Below are 21,428 nucleotides of genomic sequence, written 5' to 3' on the forward strand. Positions count from 1 at the left end.
CCAGCAGCCTACACTATTTACAGTAGTCAATGATCGGTTACCTCTGGAACAATGTGCTTCTATCAATCTGGAGCCCAATTAATTCAGTTCTTATTAAGGTGTCCAACTGTACTCGAGCTAGAGATCTAAGAAGTCTAATAGGTAGCCAGTAGGTGAGTGACTCTGTGGAACACAATCACACAGTTCTGCCTCCCTCCACTCCACCTGCATTTCAAGCACCAGCAGCCCAAGAATCACTGACACCCTCCAGAGCTGTGTGTGCCATGCCTGGGGTGCAGGAATTTGAGAGGCGCACATCTGGAGCACAGAACCTTGAATACAAGTAAATATATTTCCTCTGTGAGCTTAGAAGCTGGTTAGTCACAAACAGCCCTAGACCAAGCCAGCTCCACTCTCCTCCACAAAACTGAAAGAGAGAATTACTGTAACTGGTGGGGATGCAGTCATGTAGAGGATAGTGTGGGGTTTCAGTCTTGCATAAAGATTTTTAAAATATTCAAAAATAAGTTTAAAAATATATTGAATTCATAAGAAAGGAGCAATTTTTCAAGACAAATATGGAAAATGCAAGACTGGTTCTTGGAAGGGTTTTAGGAAAAATATTTCCAAATGTTTAGCACAAACAGGGCATACCAAGCTCCTATGAGTACTAAACTAGTTTCATTGCCCTTGGTCAATTTTCTCTGTTTTACTTTCTGAATTCTCAGCCTCACACACCAGAAAACATGATGGTTTCTTCTAGAAAAACTGTGCTACCTATTCAGATTCCCATAAATAAACTCAAAACAAACAGATTGCAGATTATTTTAAAGTTGTGAATTAAAATTAATTGCAATTTTATTCTATTTTCTTAATATTTCTCTATCAAAAGAACTCTGGGTTTTTTTACTTCTCTGTATACTCCTTGAAGAAGACTACAGGTCAGGCTAAATAAAAGGTTTTGGACAGAGAAGAATTACAGATTGTAATGAACAGTGCTTGAAAATCTACACTCCCACAGGCAAGTCAAACACTCTAAACCAGACTGAAGCTAATTTTAAGAAGAAAAAAGGATTTATTTTTCTTTTTTAATGCATTTATTTTGGATATAAATACATATGGGATCACTCCCAAATTCAAATTCAAACCTAAATCTTTTGTGATTCATCCAAAATTGTGTTTCTATAAGTAAACAGCCTGTGAGCACAGATATTTGAAAGGTAGAGGAGAACAGGGGAAATAAAACAAATTTACAATGTAATGATATATCATTTAAAATTTGCAGAATGGAAAATGTACAATGGATACTGAAATTACAAGGAAATGCTTTGAGTTTTTTTTTTACTGAAATTTGAGGAAATGCTTCATGAAGTTTAACATAACTATATTTCCTGACATTTCAGACTTCTGATTTTTCTCCTTATCATTAGGAAGTTTTCTGAGAGCTTCTAAATACAAGAGAAATATTTTCTTTTGAGCTTTTGAACAGAAGAATGAAAGTTCCATGGAAATATTTTCCAAACCACCTTGTTTACTAGGTCTGCTTAGAAAAAATGAACAAAATTTAGACTATGTCAGCCAACAAGATTTTCAAAGGCACCTAGGGATTTTAGACATATGATCTCCTTTGCCACAAAGAGGAAAAGAATAGTGCACTAAAGAAACCAGTAACTCAGCTTCTTAAAAGAGCTTTGAAAATCTCCTTATGTGTACAGAAATATGTCCCCTCAAATGATATCAATGCTGAACCAAGTGTATCCTTAAATTATTAAAGATGCAATTTAGGCAGTAATAGGAAAATAAAACTTTCCTTTGTTAAAAAAAAAAAGTTCTAACGAGATTATTTTTAAGAATTCTAGCCTGATTCATGCCATCATTCATTGTCAGAGATTGTATTTGCCATGTACTTGCATATTTTTTCCCAGAATATAGAACAGAACTCATACCATAAGTGCTGCCTGTAAATGGTAACTGTAGGAAACAAATAGAGATATAAGCAGATGGGGATTATGCAGAAGCAGCCCTGTGATGGTGGAACAAGTTACCATTCTCAGCCTGTCACCAACTGCTTATCATGCCCTTATCTTAAAGGTTATCCAATCTCACAACGGAGTTGCTGAAGGGGAAACTACTGTACCTGCAGCAGTTGAGATAAGACAAATTATCAAATTCCTAGTCAGAGTAACGTAACTTTGACTGAGACAGATTAGGGAGCTTGCAGGGGCTGGTGTCTCTGCAGGCATGCAAAAGCAGTGGCCTTCAAAAAAAGTCAAGACCAAGGACTTAAAGTCTATGTCTGCTAGCACAGGAGTATCTGGGGTATGACATTCATCTGCAGTTTAAAACAAATTCTTCAGATTTTGCCTTCCTAATGCATGCAGTTGATATTCAGGGGAATAGGAACAGAGAGGGATTGTCTCAGAAATAATCCTAATAGGCAATGTTTATAACCCACACAGTTTTTTTAAAGCCATGCTTGTGCTTTTTTCACTGAACAGGAGTAGATGAGAATTTCTGCAATGTCTGGAAGCCTTTTGGTATCCTGACTATAAAGAGATATTATTCTCCATTTCCTCAATTATTCATTCCTGGCCATTTATTTGACAACCAGCCATTTTACAATCCAGCTCTAAATCCTTGGCACAAATGGCTTTGATAAAATTCTAGGTTCTCCTCTGTTTTTTTAACCAAGTAATGGCTCCTCAAATTCAAATTATTTTGAAGTCTTGTTTTAGTCACACAAGGATCAATAGCTTTGTCTTCTTGCTTTTCTTTTCACAACAAAATACTGCATTTCTTATATCATTCCTTCTTCTTAAGGGATTCACCCAGAAAAAATTTCATTTCTTTGTCTTTCTATAAAGCACAAAGCAATCAAAAGGCCTGATTTTTTGACATGGAACTTGTAAACTACTTTTGCGCCCATAATCCTGGGAAAAGAGAGCAGATAAATTTTTTTTTAAGCCTCAGAAAAGAAAATCAGAATGGATACATTAGAGATTAAACACAACACAGTTTAATCTAAGGATCATGCCCAGAGAAGGCATACACTTTTAATGATAGTGCTGTAAGTAAAGAAGCTCAGCTCCTTCATTCCCAAAAGTGTGGATTTCCCTAACCTTCGTGCCAACTGTGCTACTACACTGTTACTACTGTTAAGGGAAAGGGATCATTGCACCTTTGAAATGAGGTTTCCACCTTTAGACTAAGGTGGACTTTGAATAGTTGAACAGATTAAAGCACATCTGTATGAGAGCAGCAGTTGTTGACTCTTTTAGGATCACAAATGACCTGAGTTAAGGATGGGAAAAATAATAGTATATAGAAAGAAAAAATGCCTTCTCTTCCCAGGCTCAGGGAAGTGTTGCCAAGCTTAGAGGAGACGACTGTTTCAGTCCATATTAAGTATTCTTAGCATTGTAAAAAAAAATTAATTATGTCAGCCTAGGGAAGAAGGAAAGAGCCTGGCTGGAGCAGGATTGATCCTACCATAGGATGGAATAACTGAGTAGGAGAAGAGTGGAACAAAAAGTGACCTTGACAGCCAGGTAGTCTGCTCCCAACTGCTATGAAGGAGACAGTTTGGATAAAGGAAAGGGAACAGAGAGACTGCTGCTTCTTGTAAAGCCAGTTAGGAAATTGCTTCCTTTCCTGGAATTCTCTCTACTGCTGTTATTTTCCCCTTACACTGCTATGAGGTTGGACAAGACCTGTTGGGAATCTAAATGAGGTCAGGGGCAAAGCTTCCCAGCCTGGCATAGCACGTCAACTTTGATGTTCTTCAGGAGATCTTTTAGCTTGAAGCTTTGTCTCTTCAGCCTCACATTCAGAGTGATTTGATATGCAGCCGTTTCAAAGTATCTCACATAATTCAAGGGCACTTTTATTCAGCATTTAGTTATGGACCAAATTGTAGCAAGAGAAGAATTTTAGCTGGCCCTCAGAGTACAGACATCATCATTTTTATGTCCCAAAACCCTTCAGGACTGTATTTTTAGCCTGTCCGAGCTCCTGTACCATCCCTGAAAGGCATCCTGGTAGGAAGTAGATAGCAAGAAAAAAAGCACATGCTGCTGACATGCAAGGGCCCAGAGCTGTTATTAAAAGAAGTAAATCCTCCTCAATCTTCCTCAGCCATTCCTTCTCTCCTTTACATAAGGATGTGAAGTCAGATTATTTCAAAAATGTACTGGAGGATTGTCAATGCTAGGCATAGAAGACTAAGGTTATATCCATACCAAAAAAATTAAATTATGTTAGAGTGAATTATCTGACCCAGAAAACAACCAGCACAGCTTGGCTATGCCTGTATCCTCAAAATCCAAAACAAGATGTCATATCCAAACTCTCTCTTGGGAATTTGGTTTTGGACAAGCTACCTCCCAGTCTATGACTGGGAATTGTTTGGGAGAGTATTAGCTGTCCCCTGATGAAGATGTACCAAGTATCCTGCTAATAAATTGATTATAAATTTCAGTAGTTGTAGTATATTTTAATATACTTTAGTATATTAAAATAGCTGTAATGTGAGTGATATTACAGTGATAATTCAATTAATGAATTCTATCTGAGATGAATTTCTATTGCAGTCAGCCTGAGCACAAATGGCACACAGGCAGCTGCATTAGTATTGTCTCTAAATTAGGCTTCCCAGCTGGACTTCATCTCCCACACTGTACTGCAGCAAAGGACTGAGACAGGAGACCATGGTGACCCACAGGAACATTTATCCATCATGGAGAGCACAAAGTCTTGACACACACAGCTCCATAAGGCACCCAAAATACACCACATGGCTAAAAGGAAACTCATTAGTTACTACTATACATTACTTTAACCAATAAAGCAATGTTATTCTTAGAGACACTCAGTCTGAAAAAATGTAATTTGCCATTAAAAATATTTTGACAGAAAATTTCTTGTTTATTTCAATGTGTCATAGTAACTGACTGCCACGGGGCAGAATAACATTGCCTAAAGCCTTTCTCCCTGTGGCATCCATTCTGCATTCAAGGCAGATGAACATTTCCTTTTCATTCTCTCATATTTTCTGCCACATATCCTTCAAAGCTTTATTTTTCTGAAGGTTTGAACTGATTATATTGTAATCCTTATCTGCCACTATGCAAGAGATTTTCCTAGTTCACCTTGCAGAAGGAAGACTGATTACACAAGGCATAGACTGGGCTAGTTTCAAATGACATACCTCTCAAAATATTCTTGCCTCACAATATACACACCAGCTTTGCATTGCTCTTTCACTAAAAAAGTTAGACCCCTGTCTCCAGCCAACATTAAGTATTTGTTTAGCATGGAGCCAGGCCCAGTTTTGCTGAATGGAGATAAGCTTCAGTGACACAAAAAGGACTGTGCTTAGTGAGTCACAGAGGAATCTCTTTTTAATAAAGTTATTTTTAAAAAGGTAATAGAACAATCAGACTTCAGCATGTGCTCTATTGTTTTGGTTAAGAAAGGCTCTAGGGTACTGTTCAGCTGTTCCTGATCCCAGTGAAATGTCCCAGTCAACATACAATGAATGAATCAGTAGAGGGACGAACATGAGAAATACCTTTCTTTTCTTGAAGAAAATATATTGAGACTAACAAGAAAAAGAAAAAAAATAGGTATGTCCTCTGCCCCACTGGAGTCAGAAAGAACATTAGTCCTGATTTTTTTGAGTCTAGAGCAGAAGTCCCAGAAAATTAGGCAGAAAACCATAATTTGCATGGTCATGACTGGTAAAATGCCAAAAAAAAAAGTGTTTAAAAAGAGAGAGAAAAACCTATTAGGATTAAAGAATTAATCTCATCTGGCAACAACTTAGAGAGACTTCACAAAAGGAGAGATGTTTGAAGGAATATTGTTAAGTCAAAATGGAGTCAGATAGTTCATAAGGCTTTAATAAGACCACAGCAAACAACATTGAAGGATAAATATAATTTTATTTCTGAAGTCTTTATATTTTTCTCAGAGCAAGAATGATCAGTGCTTGCCTTATACCAAATACTTTCTAAAATATATTTGGAGAGAAAACAGATAAGCAGTAGAAAACAGATACATTTCTTTATAACTTAATATCAAAAAATTTGACTTCCATAAGCTGAATTCAAAAATTGCTTGGAACAAAAGATATAACAGTGAAGTGAGTCTAGGTTTTGACAATTTAGCTACTTCCTTTGAAAGCTGACAGTTATAAATGTCCAGAGCACCTTTGTCTGGCTCCACTCTGCCAACCACTAAAAAACCAAGCTGCTAGTCTTGGAAGAGGAGGAGAGGAGCTCCAGTCCCATACTGCAGGTGGGATGGAGAGAGAAGAGGCTCTCATGAAAGGTGGATGAGTGGGTACATGCTGTCCCAGGGGCACAGAGGAGACCATGGCCTCAGCAAGGGTCAGGAATATGACCACAGTCAGGTGTGAAAACACCAGAATACTTCTGTCTCACCTGATAAGGTACGGGCTTTTTAATCTCAAGTTACTGGTCCTTTCCAGATTTTGGGTCACTGCAGGCTGGTTTACAATGGGAAAGTCTCTGAGGAAGAGGTAATGCAAATCACAGATGTCTTATATATTTCTTCAAATCCCACTAACTTTCCTAAACCTTCGACATCTTTTTACTTCATACATCACTTTTACATTTATATAAAACTAAATTTTGCCACTGCCAACTCTGAAAGAAGATGCTAAATTATATGTACCTGGCAAGACCTAGAGGGGGTCAGCAGGATGGAAGGTGACCCATGCAGCACTGATGGTTCTGTGGGAAGAGGTTGGGGCTGCTCAAAACCAAGACCATCAGGAAAGCTTGCAGGGCCTCTGAGAAAACGTGAAAGGTCAGAAAGCACTGGGCAGCAGGGAAGAAGGAGAGAGAGAAAGAGGATGGAACAAAATGAACATACACAAAAGAACAAGAAACAGCAGAGGCAACTCCAAGGCCACAGGAGGATGAGATACTCCACAGCAGAGCACATAATCCCAAAGAACTGTACCTCATGGAAGACCTGTGCCAGAGCAGAAGAAAAGAGTGAGAAAGTAGGAGCAGTGCAGAGAAACTGTGGTATTGTGACCATAACACCTCCATGAGACTCGTGGTTAGAATTAAAAAACTAAGTGTCCACTGTAGTGCTAAGCAAGGAGAGAGGAGTCAGGAGTGAAGGAGTAAAGCTGAGCCTGAGAATAGAGCAGGAAGGATATTTCCCTAAGTGTGTAAACATTTGTTTCTCCTTGCAGATTTTTTTCCCAATATCTCAAGCAATAATGAGATATTTATATCAATTTACAAAGATCAAGTTGTATTTCCCAAAGCTGAATCTCTTTTACCTGTATTTGTAACTGGTAATTAGTAACAGTTCTTCTTGCTTCCTCATCTTCCTCCCTATATCACTGGGTGAGGGGCTGAGCAAGTGGCTGTGTAGATATTTGACTGTGAGCCAAGGCAATGCATTATCCATCAAAATGACAAAATTCAATTTTGCCTATGTTCTGTAGAAACCTGAGATTGGTTCAATATAATGTTCAATTACTGTATCTCCCATGTGGTACCGAGGCATTTGGTGATTCAAGTCTTTCTTATAGAGGGAATGCTTTTTAAATTAATATATTTTGGAAGAAGAAATTGAAAACTGTTCTTATTTCGATGGTTTTGTGGTGAGGAAGAGATGAAGATCATACCTCAGTGTGATGATTACTCTGAGTGTGATGGGGTTACTCAAGAATAGGCCACATTATTACTCAGTTTGGAATATGAGACAAACTGCTTTGTGCTAACATGGCATATCACAAAAAATGGTACTTTCACATGGAACAGAGAAAAAAGCCATTTTATCCCTCAAGGAAGCTGCAGAAAGCAAACCTAAGGAGTGAATATCTCCCTGCTATATCTAAAACAGTCTCCGGCACACCTCCAGGGTACTGGAATATATTCAGAATCATGAAAGTCCCATTTCAAATTCAGCTGCAGTGTGTGATAAATGCCAAGATTTTAATGGTGTATCTCAGTGAAAATCTAATATTGGCTTATTTATAATTAAAGTTTATCAGTGAGGAAGATGTGAAAATTGCAATATCGTAAGCAAAGAGCTGTATACAGTTATTTTCCTTGCCAAGTAAAACACCAATATTAGATTATCTCCCATCATTAGTGTTATATAGATGTTTTACATTTAAATATTGCACAGTATCTGAGCCCAAGGACACGGAGATATCAAATTGCCTGTCTTGAAAAACTTGTTCCTTGGATTAGTGAAATATTTAGGTTTAGATTAAAAATATCACTGAAATGGCTTCTTCTTCATCATCATATAGAAAATGAGTGATGGAAATAGTACTAAAAATTAGATCACATAAGTCCATATCACCCAGTCTCAAAGAGTTGTGCTTCCATCTTATATAGTGTTAATCTGATGAGTTTTTATCTGAGAAACATTCAATTGCCTCCAGCTCTGTTCAGTTCTTTCTTCCTTCTAAAAGTAGAAGCCGATCTGCTGACTTGTACTATTGGATTTTTTGATGTGGGCACCTTTTCCCAATAAACTTCACTGTGTCTACCAGCGCATTTTACACAAGCTACTAAACATCCATCAGATGGAAATGATTCACAGTCTTTACTGATTAGGTCATATTTGAGCCAGTGACCTAGAGCTGAAAAGTAATGACAGCTTAAATTGCTTTCTACCCTACTGCAAACAGCCATATGCTGAAATACAGTTGAAAGATGCAATTTAGCATAATTTGGTTTTATAACAAAGAGTTATCTGTGGCAGCTTTGAATCCAAAGTAAAATCTTTGACAGTTCACTAACCAACCAAATATAGTTATGGGGAACTGGGAATGCAGGCATTTACATACAAAGATCAACAGTGATTTTGTGGGGTTTTTCAACAGCTGCAGAGTTTTGTCTGCATACCAAATGCTACATTTCATTTTCACTAAGTTTGTTGATGTTAAGATCAAGAGACAGAAAATCTGAGAAAGAATTACAAGAAATTTTGTTGCAATTGCAGCACCCTTAGTATAATCAAGTGTGCTTTGTGTGTTTTAAAGTATTCTCAAATCAAGATTTTATGGATTTTTGGGTTTTTTGGCTGATTCTTTCACATACTGAAATATTTTATAAGTAGCAACAAATATTATTTACCAACAGTGGGTTTCTAGATAATATCTATTGTAAATTAAAGTGAAAGGCGATGTGATTACATTAATAAACAGTAAGAAATCATTAAAGCACTTTCCATAGTCCAGAAAGAGAATTTCTGGGCCTCATGTATGATATTCTCTAGATAACAAGGCAATAGATCTGCAAAGAAAGAACTAGTTTTCTGCCCTTCGTTTATAGCATGTATTCAAATCTGATTTGCATTCAAGATAGCATATGCATATTCCCTTATATTTATTTCCAAATGGATTGAGGGAAAGTAAATTTGGTTCAGTTTTTTGCAGACCTGAAGATAAAGCACAGCTGTGCTTGACACCTCATTGTTCTCCTACTTAAAATATTCTTATGGTGTTTGTTCAAGGGATTTGTTTTTATGCCAGCTGCAGTTTTCACATTATTTCTAGTAAGAATTAAAAAAAAACTCAAAACCACAGAACAGCAGAAACCAAGTTTTAGCTCTGCAGCACTGTATTCTGTGAATACAAAATTAAAATCTTGTTGCTGTTTCTTCACATTTTAGCATTGGTAGCTCCATTTGGTCTAACAAGCCAGCTACAAACAGTACTTCTGTCTAAGGAGTCCTATAGTAAAGACTAGACAGACTCCAAATTTATAAGCTCTGTAGATATTATGAACAGCATCCACATACAGACAGAAGAAAGAATTTAAGGATGTTGTGGCATTGTGTTGCAGCTTGTTCTTGTTTTCCCCCCAGTAAAACGGCACACATTTTGGTTTACAGCCTGTCAAAGTCACCCTGAAAAGTTGCTCCACCCTAAAGCATACTGAGTGCTCTCCTCTGTTGGGCATAACCTGTGAAGTCACTGACATGTAAGATTGACCTGCCTAAACTTCCCAAGATTATCCTTGCTTAGGTGTGACAGTCAGGAGTAGACTCCTCTAATCATCAGTCTTCCCATGGTGACAGGGAGCAACATTGCAATGACATCAAGCCAGCTCCCCTTTGGATATATATCTTCTTGCTGCATGGACAGACGCATTTCCAAACTGTTTGCATGCTCTCTGTTCATCCCTCCTCGCTTGTGGGCAATAGTTCAGAATCCCACATTGCACTGTTGAGCTCAACAGCATGGAAGGCATGAGTGCATAAAACAATAAACCCTGATTGCAATGGTCTGTTCAGTGCCCTTCATCGCATTGACTAGTGTGACCATATGTTCTTAGGTTTCCTTTTGTTGATGTACTCACAGCAGCCCTCAACCCTCTCTAAGTCATGACCTCTCCTTGTATTAGCTGTTGATCCTGGGAATGAGGCCACCAGATTCCAGCAGAGCTGGCAGCACCAAGGTGCCCTGGTAGGGCCCAGCCATCCTGCTCATTCAGTAGCAGACAGGGTCTGCCAGGCCCTGCACAAGCTGTACACAGTCCAACAGTATGCACGGATGTGGCCATGCCTGTGACCCTGTTCATGAGTCCATGCTGCATCATATTTGACCAAAGACACTCTGGAGTTCTGCATGCAAAAAATTAAGTATCTTGTATTACGAGTTTGCATGGTCAGGTTTTGGTAGCCAGGGGGCTGCAGGGGTGGCTTCTGCGAGAAGCTTCCAGAAGCTTCCCCCATGTCTGGCAGAGCCAATGCCAGGCAGCTCCAGGATGGATCTGCTGCTGGCCAGGGCTAAGACACTAAGGAATGACAGTAATACGTCAGTGATAATGTATTTAAGAAGGAAAAAACATTATTGCACAGTTGTAATTGCAGCCAGAGAAGAGCAGGGTGAGAGAAGCAACTCCGCAGACACCAAGGTGAGTGGAGAAAGAGGAAGAGGAGGTGCTTGAGGTGCCAGAGCAGAGACTCCCTGCAGCTTGTAATGCAGCCCATGGTGGAGCAGCTGCACCCCTGCAGCCCATGGAGGACCATGGGGATGCAGAGATCCACCTGCAGCCCATAGAGAAGAGCCAGGCTGGAGCAGGTGGATGCCATGAACCCGTGGCAAACCCACACTACAGCAAGATCCTGGCAGTGACATGGAGATTCATGGAGAGAGGAGCCCATGCTGGAGCAGGTTTCCTGGTAGGCCTCGTGGCCCTGTGGGGGACCCACATTGAAGCAGGCTGTGCCTGAAGGACTGCTCCCTGTGAAAGAGTGGCCCAAACTGCAGCAGCTCATGTTGCTGTGGGGTGGACTCATTGCAGAAGTTCATGGGGGGCTGTCTCCCATGGGAGGTAGGAGGAAGGAGGAGCAAAGAAGGAGCCCTGAGCAGCAGCAACACTGTATGAATTGACCATAGCCCCCATTCCCATTTCCCTGTGCTGCTGTTAGAGAGGAGGAGGTAGAGCTGGGAAACAGAGAAGGGTATGGGGAAGGTGGTTTTAAGATTTATTTTATTTCTAATTATTCTGCTCTGATTTTATTGGTAATAAATTCCATTAATATCCCCAAGCTGAGTCTGTTTTGCCCAGGATGGTATTTGGTGAGTGATCTCTCCTGGTCCTTAGCTCACATCATGAATTTTTGTTATATTTTTCTCCCCTGTCCTCTTGTGGAGAGCAGTGACAGAGTGGCTTTTATGGGTGCCTGGTAACCAGACAGGGTCAACCCACTACAAACCTAAATGAAGTTGCCATAGGCAGCTCACTGACCAGCTGAACTGGGTGACTCCAGGAGAAAAGGGCAGAAGACAGGAACTCAAAGTGCAGAAAGGCAACCTAACAACAGGACCTTGTTCTCTGAGAAACAGGCGTTTCAACCTGACTGTAACAGATGAGGGTGCACTTGGAGACAAAAATTTTTAGCTTTTGAATGCTATAATTTTGTCCATAAAATGTCCCCTGTGATTCCCAAATGCTTGAAAGGTCAGGAATTTATATCCTATCTAAATGCAGTAGTTGTAAATACTAATGTTGGGCACAGTACAGCATGAGCTCTCTTCCTTCTGATTTCTTTTCTCTTCTGCTGCCTAACTGTGAAGGTGTGAATTCTACTACCCTAGGTTTACCGCTGAAGCTTCCCAGGCACTAACATTCCTCTTCAGCACAGGCCTGGAAGTGTCTTTGTCTTGGCTGATCTCTATTGTCATGCACTTTCACACACAAATGAATTCTAGAAATGTGACAACTTCTCTCTAATTTTTTGTATTTCACAGGCATGCTCTGAATCACAGAATGGTTTGGTTCCAGACCCTCTGCCATGGGTAGGGATGCCACCCACTGGATGGAGTGCCTTGGACCACACCAAACCTGACCTTGGTTGGTTGAATGCAGCCAGTCAGAGCTGGTAACACAGAAAACACATCTCTGTCTTCAAAGACAAAGTTCTGCTTACTCAAGACAGGTCCTCCTTCCCATGCAGCAATCTCACTAAACTGGCACCCTATGCAACCATATTATCACACCAAAAGGTTTAAAAGAGACTTAATAATCTGTATTGTTAAGAATAGAGAGCCAATATCATTAGTTTTGGACAAATATTGCACAAACATTATCAATAGAAGCAGTGTCTTTGACAAAAATACGTGTTTAATAAAAGCCTTCTCCTATTCTCCCTACTTCCACTGCCATCAGTGGAAAATCTTAGTCTTTCCTCTGTATTTCTCTGAATGGTAGCTAATCAGAGAATATCCCTGAAACTGAGCATTCAGTTTGACAGTCTTACTTATGAATATGTTTCTCAGATGTGGAGACCCCACAGAGACTTGTATTTCAGTATGAGTCATATTTCATCACAGTATGTTAATTTAGTTACTCGTTTCCATTGAGGGATTGTCTTCTAGAACACGTCAATGGAAGCCTTATTGTTTCCAAAAGAATATTATGTCATCTTAATGCAGTTTAGATCCAGTGCCTGCAGCTGCCTTCTGTTTAAGACTTGTTTCATTTAAGTTTATAACATTCTGAGAGACTTAATTCCCATTCATAGCTGCTTGGATCTAGGTCTTTAGTTTTATTATTGATGTGATGCAGCATGAGTTATCCCTCTAAAAGCTGTTCTCAGCTGAATGGTTAAGCAAAACGTCAATCCGGCCCCAGGGCTCAAAGCTAATCTTTCAGCTCATTACATTTTAAAGATTGCAAACAGTCAGAAGGCCTGGAATTTATGTAACTTGGGTTATATACAGTAAAAGCATGTAAAAGTTATATAACTTAATGTTCATATCATATGTTGAAAAATAATAGGTATATCAGACACAGGAACATAGCAAAAATATCTCAGAGGAGTACTTAAGGTTATCCTTTGACTAAACACATACAAAGAGCAATGTATTTTCACATATAATTAATTCTCTCACCATTTCAAAATGAAATGCATATTTTTCCACTATTTAACTTTTATAATAGCATTCTCATGAGTACTTTAATAATACCCTTAAATCTTTGCAAGTTTAAATTGAGTTTATGAACTAGCTAATTAATTTTACTGTCCTCATTATGGGAACATCAAAGTTCCTATTTACCTGTGCTGTTAATAGCTTGTCTGTAGAAGAGTATTACAATTCCTACCAAGATTTTATCATAGAAATACCTAAGGAAGTACACAGTCAGATTTCTAAGTAGAAAGGGAAAAATTATGCCAAGTCGAAAACAAGATCAATAATTACATTCCCATACCTCTGTTTTATATCTTAGAGCACATTGTAAGGTATATTCTCAGTGAATAGAATTGCCCTGTCAAAATAATCCACACTTTCAGTATTTTATTAACAATAAATATCTCTTCTTTAAGATACAAGATGGATTAAACAATGCCTGAGTAGTCCTCAAGGCTGTTATTATGGAGGCCATGTGAGAAATTCCTAAGCATTCTTTCTGACCTTAAAATCTGTGAATTCCAGTCTGACAACCTCACTGGTGGGACACTGTGGCCTGTTTTCATTAGTCTACCTGATGCACCAGATGCTGCCAGCTGGGGGATTACACAAGGCACTACTTCCAAGAGCCACAAGAGCTGGCACACAGCTCAGAGGCAGCACAGCATTGTTGTCTCTCCTGTTCTGGGCATGCACTTGGCGTGGGATAGTTCATTTCCCAGCAAACAGGTTGTCACCCTCATACCTGGATTGCTTTCATGCCACCTGGGTCTTAAGCACAGAGGGAAAATCAGCAGGAGATTGGGAAACAAAGTATGAGGTGCATGAGGTGAACGAAGGAATTTTATATTTACTCAAGAAAATATAGTTCCTCACTTTTTTTTTTTCTTTTTTCATTTTTCAGATAACACTAATACAGTCATTCCATTGAACTCTGACTTCTTAACAAAGCTAAATTAAGACTATCAAGCCTCCAGGATCCCTACTTCCTTAATGGAAAATAAAAGGCTTCTATAGAGAGCAATTCAACACAGCTAAAATCTGAATCAGTTCCCAAGATTCTGCCACTATATTAAGATCTATTACCACAGAGCCCCTTCTTCTGGAATGGGAAGTTTTCTGCTTCAGTGAGACCACTCCCAATAATAATCAGTGCAGGATTTAGTAGCGGATGTTATGGCTATCAAGACTTCCAGACTTTTTCTGGCTGTTTGTCATTATGTTCACCTATTCACAAGCAGAAAGCACAGAATTTAAAAGAATTTCATTTAATATATGGTTCTCACGGAATGCTTTATTCCCTGGATAGCCACGGACAAAACGCATCTTGGTTTTTTTAAAGTTTATTAACAGATCTGGCCACTGAAGTCAGTCTCATGGAAAACAGATCTCCACCTCTTACATTAGAATCAGTTTCAGAGGGATTAGAACCAGTTCTTTAATCATTTAGCTCTTTTTAGATACCTGGGGAGGAGAAGAGTTTTGGACTTATGACCTGACTCTATTCCCATTGAGGTTAATGGGAGATTTGCCATTTATTTCCAGAGGAAGAGGATGAGGCCCCAGTCTTTTGAGAAAATGATGCAGTAGTGCTTAATGGATCATGCAGACCTCCTCAGTTGAAAACACCTTTGTGGTTCCAAGTTTCCATCTACCTTTCCTGGATAAACATGGACATTTAGTTCCCTCTTTCAAATTGTTTCCAACTAACATTTGCAACACAGTCATATTCCCTTTTTGTCTTCTGTTAAAAAAAGAAATACTTAGCATGTTCCATGATATTAGGAAATGCCAAGGAATCATTCCAGCAAGTAAAATTTCATACATCTATCTGGCTAGGAAGAATAAATAATGACCTTTTCCACATGCCAGCAAATATAAAACGTTCATATTTCCACAGGCACAAGCTTAATGGCCATCTGAGATGTCTGATTCATTTATGATTCAAGCACTGTTTATAGGAGTTGACCAAAGAATTTACTTGATATCACCGAGGAATGCAAAACACATAAGTAAATTATACAGTGCAGATATCCACATGCAACTCACCAAGAGTGAAATAAAGCACATTTACACTGAAAAAGTAAACCTTTGCATGCACACCCATTTCTATGCAGTCGTGCAGTCCATCACTTCACACCAATTCTTCAGTTTTCCAGTTAGCATATTATATATATATATGATATCACATTTGAAGTCTGAATCTAAATTATTTCTGCTTTTGATATTACTCCCTTTGCACTGCTCTCTGTTTGTGTGTTGTGCCTATCTTTACCTTACAACTGCTGCTAAGCACAGACCTCATCTCATGCCAGAGCTGCTGTTTTCCTGAGGACCATTAGTCTCTTTCCCAAAACACACTTCTAGAACAATTGGAGATAAGCTGCTTGTCTGGCAGGTGCTGCTGCAGAAGGGTGTGGAGCTGCTATGGGCTGTATTTATCAAACTTCAGCAGAAGGCACTAAATATGCCATCTATGCATGGGAAACAATGGACAGAAATTTATGTTTCTATGCTAAACTGGACATTTTAGCTCCTCCATAGGGCCTCACTCCAGTCAGCACAGATACTCCCAATGACAGCTTGATTCCATCTGCTGTAAACAATTATCAATAGATGCAATGAACTGACCTCTGGAAGTGCCCATCTCACACCAATACCTCCAGTTACTTTTAAATTAATAACATCTCTGAAGCCAGCATATGTGTTCATCCTCTGGCATGTAATTGTCCATACTGCCTAACTTTTAGCCTGATCCCTGGTGTAGTTTTGACCCAGGTCAGCCAGCACTCTCCAAAACAAAGTCTGGGTGTATTTTAGGAGCTAGTCAGGGACGCTTCCCAATACTGACAAATAAAAAAGTGCCTGTCTCAATTTATGTACTGGAATAGATGCAGCTTACATAACCAGCTTGTATGATGTACTTATAATTGCAGCGTAGCTCTAGACTAGGTGAGATGAATCCCATCCAGTGTGACTGAAATGTTCATAGCTGGCCAGTGACTGCAAACAGTCTACTCGGGACAAGAAAATTTCTCCTGCATTTCCAAATAGAGTCAAGGGTAACTACTTCAAAATCTTGTCTGACACTAAAATGACTATTAATAATGTTTTTCAATCTTATTTAGAATTCGCCCCATTGCACCAACTGCTATACAAACAAGACCTAATAGAAAACATCTCAAATACTCTAAATGAGACAAAGAACTTGAAAAGGTAAGAGGAATAATAGAATGTAAACTGATATAATTTGATCAGCAGCAGTATGGTCATTTCAGTTAAGCAGTGTACATTTTATAGAATGGTGTGGGTTTGAAGGGACCTTTAATATTATCTAGTCAATTTTCCTGGGCAGGGACATCTTCCATTAGATCAGGTTGCTCAAACCCCCACCCAACTTGACCTCAAACACTTCCAGGGATGGAGCATCCACAGTTTCTCTGGGCAACCTGTTCCAGTGTCTCACCGCAGTAAAAAATGTCTTCCTTATCTTCAATTTAAATTTTCTCTCTTTCAATTTAAAACTATTCCCTTTTGTCCTAGTCTCAATATAAAGTCTTTCTTCATCTTTCTTTTAAGCTTTCTTTAATATTAAAAGGTCACAATAATGTCTCCACAGAGTCCTCTTTTCTCCAGACTGAACAATCCCAGCTCTCTCAGCCTTTCCTCACAGGAGAGGTACTCCAACCCTCTCACCATTTTCCTTGCCCTCCTCTGTACTCACTCTAAGAGGTTTGTGTCTTTCTTGTACTGGGGGTCACATTTTGAAATCTTTGTCTATTCATTTGTTCATGAAGTCCAGTACTGATATGCAATTTTACCCTAAAACAGATACGCCATGATACATACCAGACACAATACCATGATGCATAAACAGGCATGCTGTGATTAAGACATTTTCTTGAGGACTTCAGAGAGTCACTGGAATTTAGGCATGAAGAATGAAGGCTGCTGTGACTAAAGGAAAACTTTCATATTCATTCTTGCATTAAAGATTGTCATGCAGTGTGACAGACAGCATATAAAAGCAATGTAAGCAATATGTTTTTCTTTACAGTCTCTCACACTAGCCTAAAATACACAATTTCCTCCATGGTGACTTCTCAAAGGCATTAGGCAATCTGGATGTAATTCATTTGACTTGTATTTTGCAGGGCCATACTCCCCCCTGTTACTGCTTTGCCATAAAGGGACTGCATAAAGAGCATCCCAGAACACAGGCAGACTTCAGAAGGAAATTTTTTCAAAGCAGTAAGCTGGCTGGTTATTATGGCCTATTTTGTGGATCATAGTCCAAAGGTACAAACATCCTGAGCGTCTAGTCTCAGTTAAGTGGGGAGTCGGACTAGTTTCATGGTCAAATACTTAGACTCCCTGGAACAATTTCTTTGATTCCTGGAAGAGCTGACTTGGATGCTGAGATTTCCAAGGTTCCACTGGATGTTGTGGAACTCACTGTGGGAGTGTGCTAGCCAAAGAAATTAAAACCTGAAGTCCTCTTACTTGTAGTAAACTTTGCACACTTTGGCAAGTTTCACATGACTCCAATGAGTCATGACCTATGGCCAAAATAGTGCTCGTAGTCAGTGGTACAAAATATGTCATTGTGGTTATATGGCTGCTTCTGTCACTCCAGCTGTAGCTATAGGTAAAGGGTCTTGGTGATTAGTTTAAAAATATGCCTTAAGATGGCCTGAGATTAAAAAAAAGTGATGCAGCATTCAAAAGTATCAGTACAAAGTGTCCCATAAACTTCACTTAGGTTTTAACTCAGGCCCTGCAGGAACATACTTTACTAAGTGGATAGGAAAAGTCAGCAGTCAGGAGGTGATTATCATCTTTACATAAGCCTCACATCTGACTGCTGGGAGTAGGAATTCCAGCTGGGAATGTTCAAGCCACTGTCTGTGTTGAAGTTATGTCATCAATAATGTAACTCTTGGCTGGAGTAATTTCAAATAATAAAAGTTTCTGTAGTTTGTAAAACTGGGTTTTGGATATATAGAAGGCAGTCCAATGTCTCGGCATTGCTCTCTAAACATCATCTTTCACTCTGAAACAGTGTTAAGGGCCAAATTTTCTGTGTGGCTTCAACCCAGACTCTAACATTGCAGTTGTAAGTTCAGCACAGGGTGAGTAGCTGTCTAAATACACTGGTCTTGAGTAGTGTACAGTTTAATTCACACACAACCCTGCAAGGAATGGCAATGGACCAGCACAGAGTGAATGATCATAAATAAGCCAGAACGTTTCATTTGTTTCTTTTTTTATAAATGTCAGGAGGGTTATTGGGGGATTTTATTAGAAAGGCAGCTGGAAGAAGAAATGCATCAGGTGAAATTAAAAAGAGCACAATGAGGCTTCATAATGCCTCATAATTCATAGTAAAGTTTAAACCAAGCAGAGAAGCAACATGTGATAATTCTCAGAGTCACTTGTGGGAAAAATCAAGAGCCAAAGAAAGCATAAAAGTGTGGTCTTCCTGCCCTGTAGGAGCAGCAGCATCCTAAAACTGCCCCTTCCTTTGGGTTACTGTGCTCACCTACCAGTGCAGCTGCAGTATATACAATTTTCTGAAGCTTTAAGTTTCTGAAGTTACAAGCAATTGTACCACATTGTAACTCATAATCTATTGCATGGTGACTCTGGAGAGGTGAGACTCATTGTATTAATCAGGTGGGATGTAGTCCTCCTAACTCAAGTTATGGTTGTGAAGGAAACAGTGCTAGGGCATGGGTTACAGACAAGGGAACACAGAAATACCTCCTTATTGTTTGTTGGCATGACTCTGGCACATTTTCAGACAGTTAGTGGTCTTTCAGCCTTGTTTATGGCACTGTGGCATGCACCTTAAACCTTTCCAGTAGCTGAGCTGGTATTTCAGTTGGGAGAGGAAAAGGAGAGTCTTTAATGGTGTGGGTATGGTTACCTTGTGCTCTGGCCTTGGAGCCAGAGAACAAGGTCTTGCTCAGCTCAGTTTATTATCTTGGGTCTTGTCTTAGATGCTTAGAGAGCACAGAGATTCAAGCTCCCTCTAGAAGCACTCAAAGTATCCACAACTGTAAATGTGGGAAGGTGCAGTGTTATGCTTGAAATTCAGCATTTGACTGGGCACCCATTGGGATAAGTCCACACCTTGGTGTGCTTGAGCTGAGGGGGCACCACAGGGTGCCTGCAATTCCTTCCACCCTCTAGAAACACACAGTGTTTCCAGCAGAAACCCATGCACGGTGATCAGATAACATCAATGTGCTCTTAATAGCAGTGATAACATTTAATTACTTATTAAGTATTCCCAGCATAGAAGAAAATGTTCAACAAAATAATGTCTCTTCTTTGAATTAATTATTACAATAAAGCTGAAGATTTTCTTAACTCAGCGCAAATTACTTGAACAAACTGTATCATGCAGACTAACATTTTAATTGATTAAGTAATTCAAGGCAGAGAAAAACAGCACTGCTTACATTTGGAGAATCATGGTGCCATTGTTTCTGAAGCCTTCAAACTCACTTTTAACATATTTTGTACTCTGCTTTTGACTGTTCAAAAAAATCTATCATAAGATTGAAGAATTTCTGTTTTTAATATAGGAGGCACATATGCAGACAACAGTCCTTTAAAAAAAAATAATCCCTATGTTCTACCACCCACCATAAACTTGTCTTGGCAAAAAACACACCTCTGAGCTTGCTCAGCTTTAATCTCACTTATAACCATTACCATCACTTTCTATGGGTTTGCAGCCTTCATTTATTAGCAGCAGCAACTGAAATCATCTGGCTTAGACAGCTTTCCTAGGAACAACAGCCCTCTTGATCAAACCATTAGATGGTGAGGTGTTCCTCCCCACATGGAAACCATATAGCACCCACCTGTACAGGAGGCTTTCAATGATTTTACTGGAATCTGAGGAATGGTGTTGATCCTTATTTCTAAGGCAGTAAATAAGATATTTCAAATCTTACAGGAAAATATTTCCACAGAGCCATTCTGTGATCCAGTTCTTCCAGTGATATGCTCAAATTCACTCGTGGGAATCACTCACACCTTGTGGAACACTAAAGCCAAGGAAAGGTCTTATGCCACTTCTTAGGTATAAAGCAGCCATGGGAGCTTGAAAGAGGCAGAGACAGTGTTGAAGATCTCTGTTAGCACCTTGGTGTTTCATAAGTCATTGTCACACTCCTTAACTGCTGTCCCTACACCTGCTGGAAAAGAGCAGTGTTTATCATTCCAAGACACAACAGTGGCAGCCATGGCAGATAGGTATGCAGGATCCAGCATGAAAACAGCTCTCTGAAAAAAGAAAGCAGAACAAGAAATCTTCTGAGGCTGTTTAGTTAATACAGTTTAGGCACTGATGAGTACAAAATAAATCAGACGGAGGAAATGAAATCTGTGCAACAGATATTTACTACTTAATATAGTGCTGGATGTTTCAGTGAAAAAGAGAAATTGATTTTAACTCACATATCCAAAGAAGTGTTCTTCATTCATGCTGTTTGGGGAGTGCTGCCAACCTTGCCCAGACTCCCAGGCTGACCTTGAGACTGCTTTGTGCAGTCTTTTCTGGCTCCTGCTTGAGCCCACAGGAAAAGCCCTTGATTTACTTCTGTATCATCATTAGATCCTAAGATCACAATCAGGAGAGGACATTTCCTGTATTCAGACAAAAAAATGGAAGGTAGCTGTAAGCAGGACAGTAACCAGAAATCTCTAACCTATTCTACATTTGGGTGAGATTAAAAGAGAATGTGCTGAGATGTCTTTTCATTGCCTCCTCAGGAAAAATACTCCCTCACATACTTAAAGCTATTAATTATATACAGATTGGCTAAAAGTTATGTCAATTACAGTAATAGGACCTTTCATGTTCAAGCAGTTGTAACCAGGTTCCTAAATTAATAGGCTGTTGTACATGAAGAGAGTTCTCACTTTTCTGGGTCTTCTTATTTAACTAGAGAGAGGGTAAAGCTATGAAATAACAGTCTGAGCTGTTGAGCTGGCATGAAAAATGTCTTTATAG

The sequence above is a fragment of the Melospiza georgiana genome, chromosome 3, assembly GCF_028018845.1.
Source record: "Melospiza georgiana isolate bMelGeo1 chromosome 3, bMelGeo1.pri, whole genome shotgun sequence".
In the NCBI taxonomy this organism is placed as follows: domain Eukaryota; kingdom Metazoa; phylum Chordata; class Aves; order Passeriformes; family Passerellidae; genus Melospiza; species Melospiza georgiana.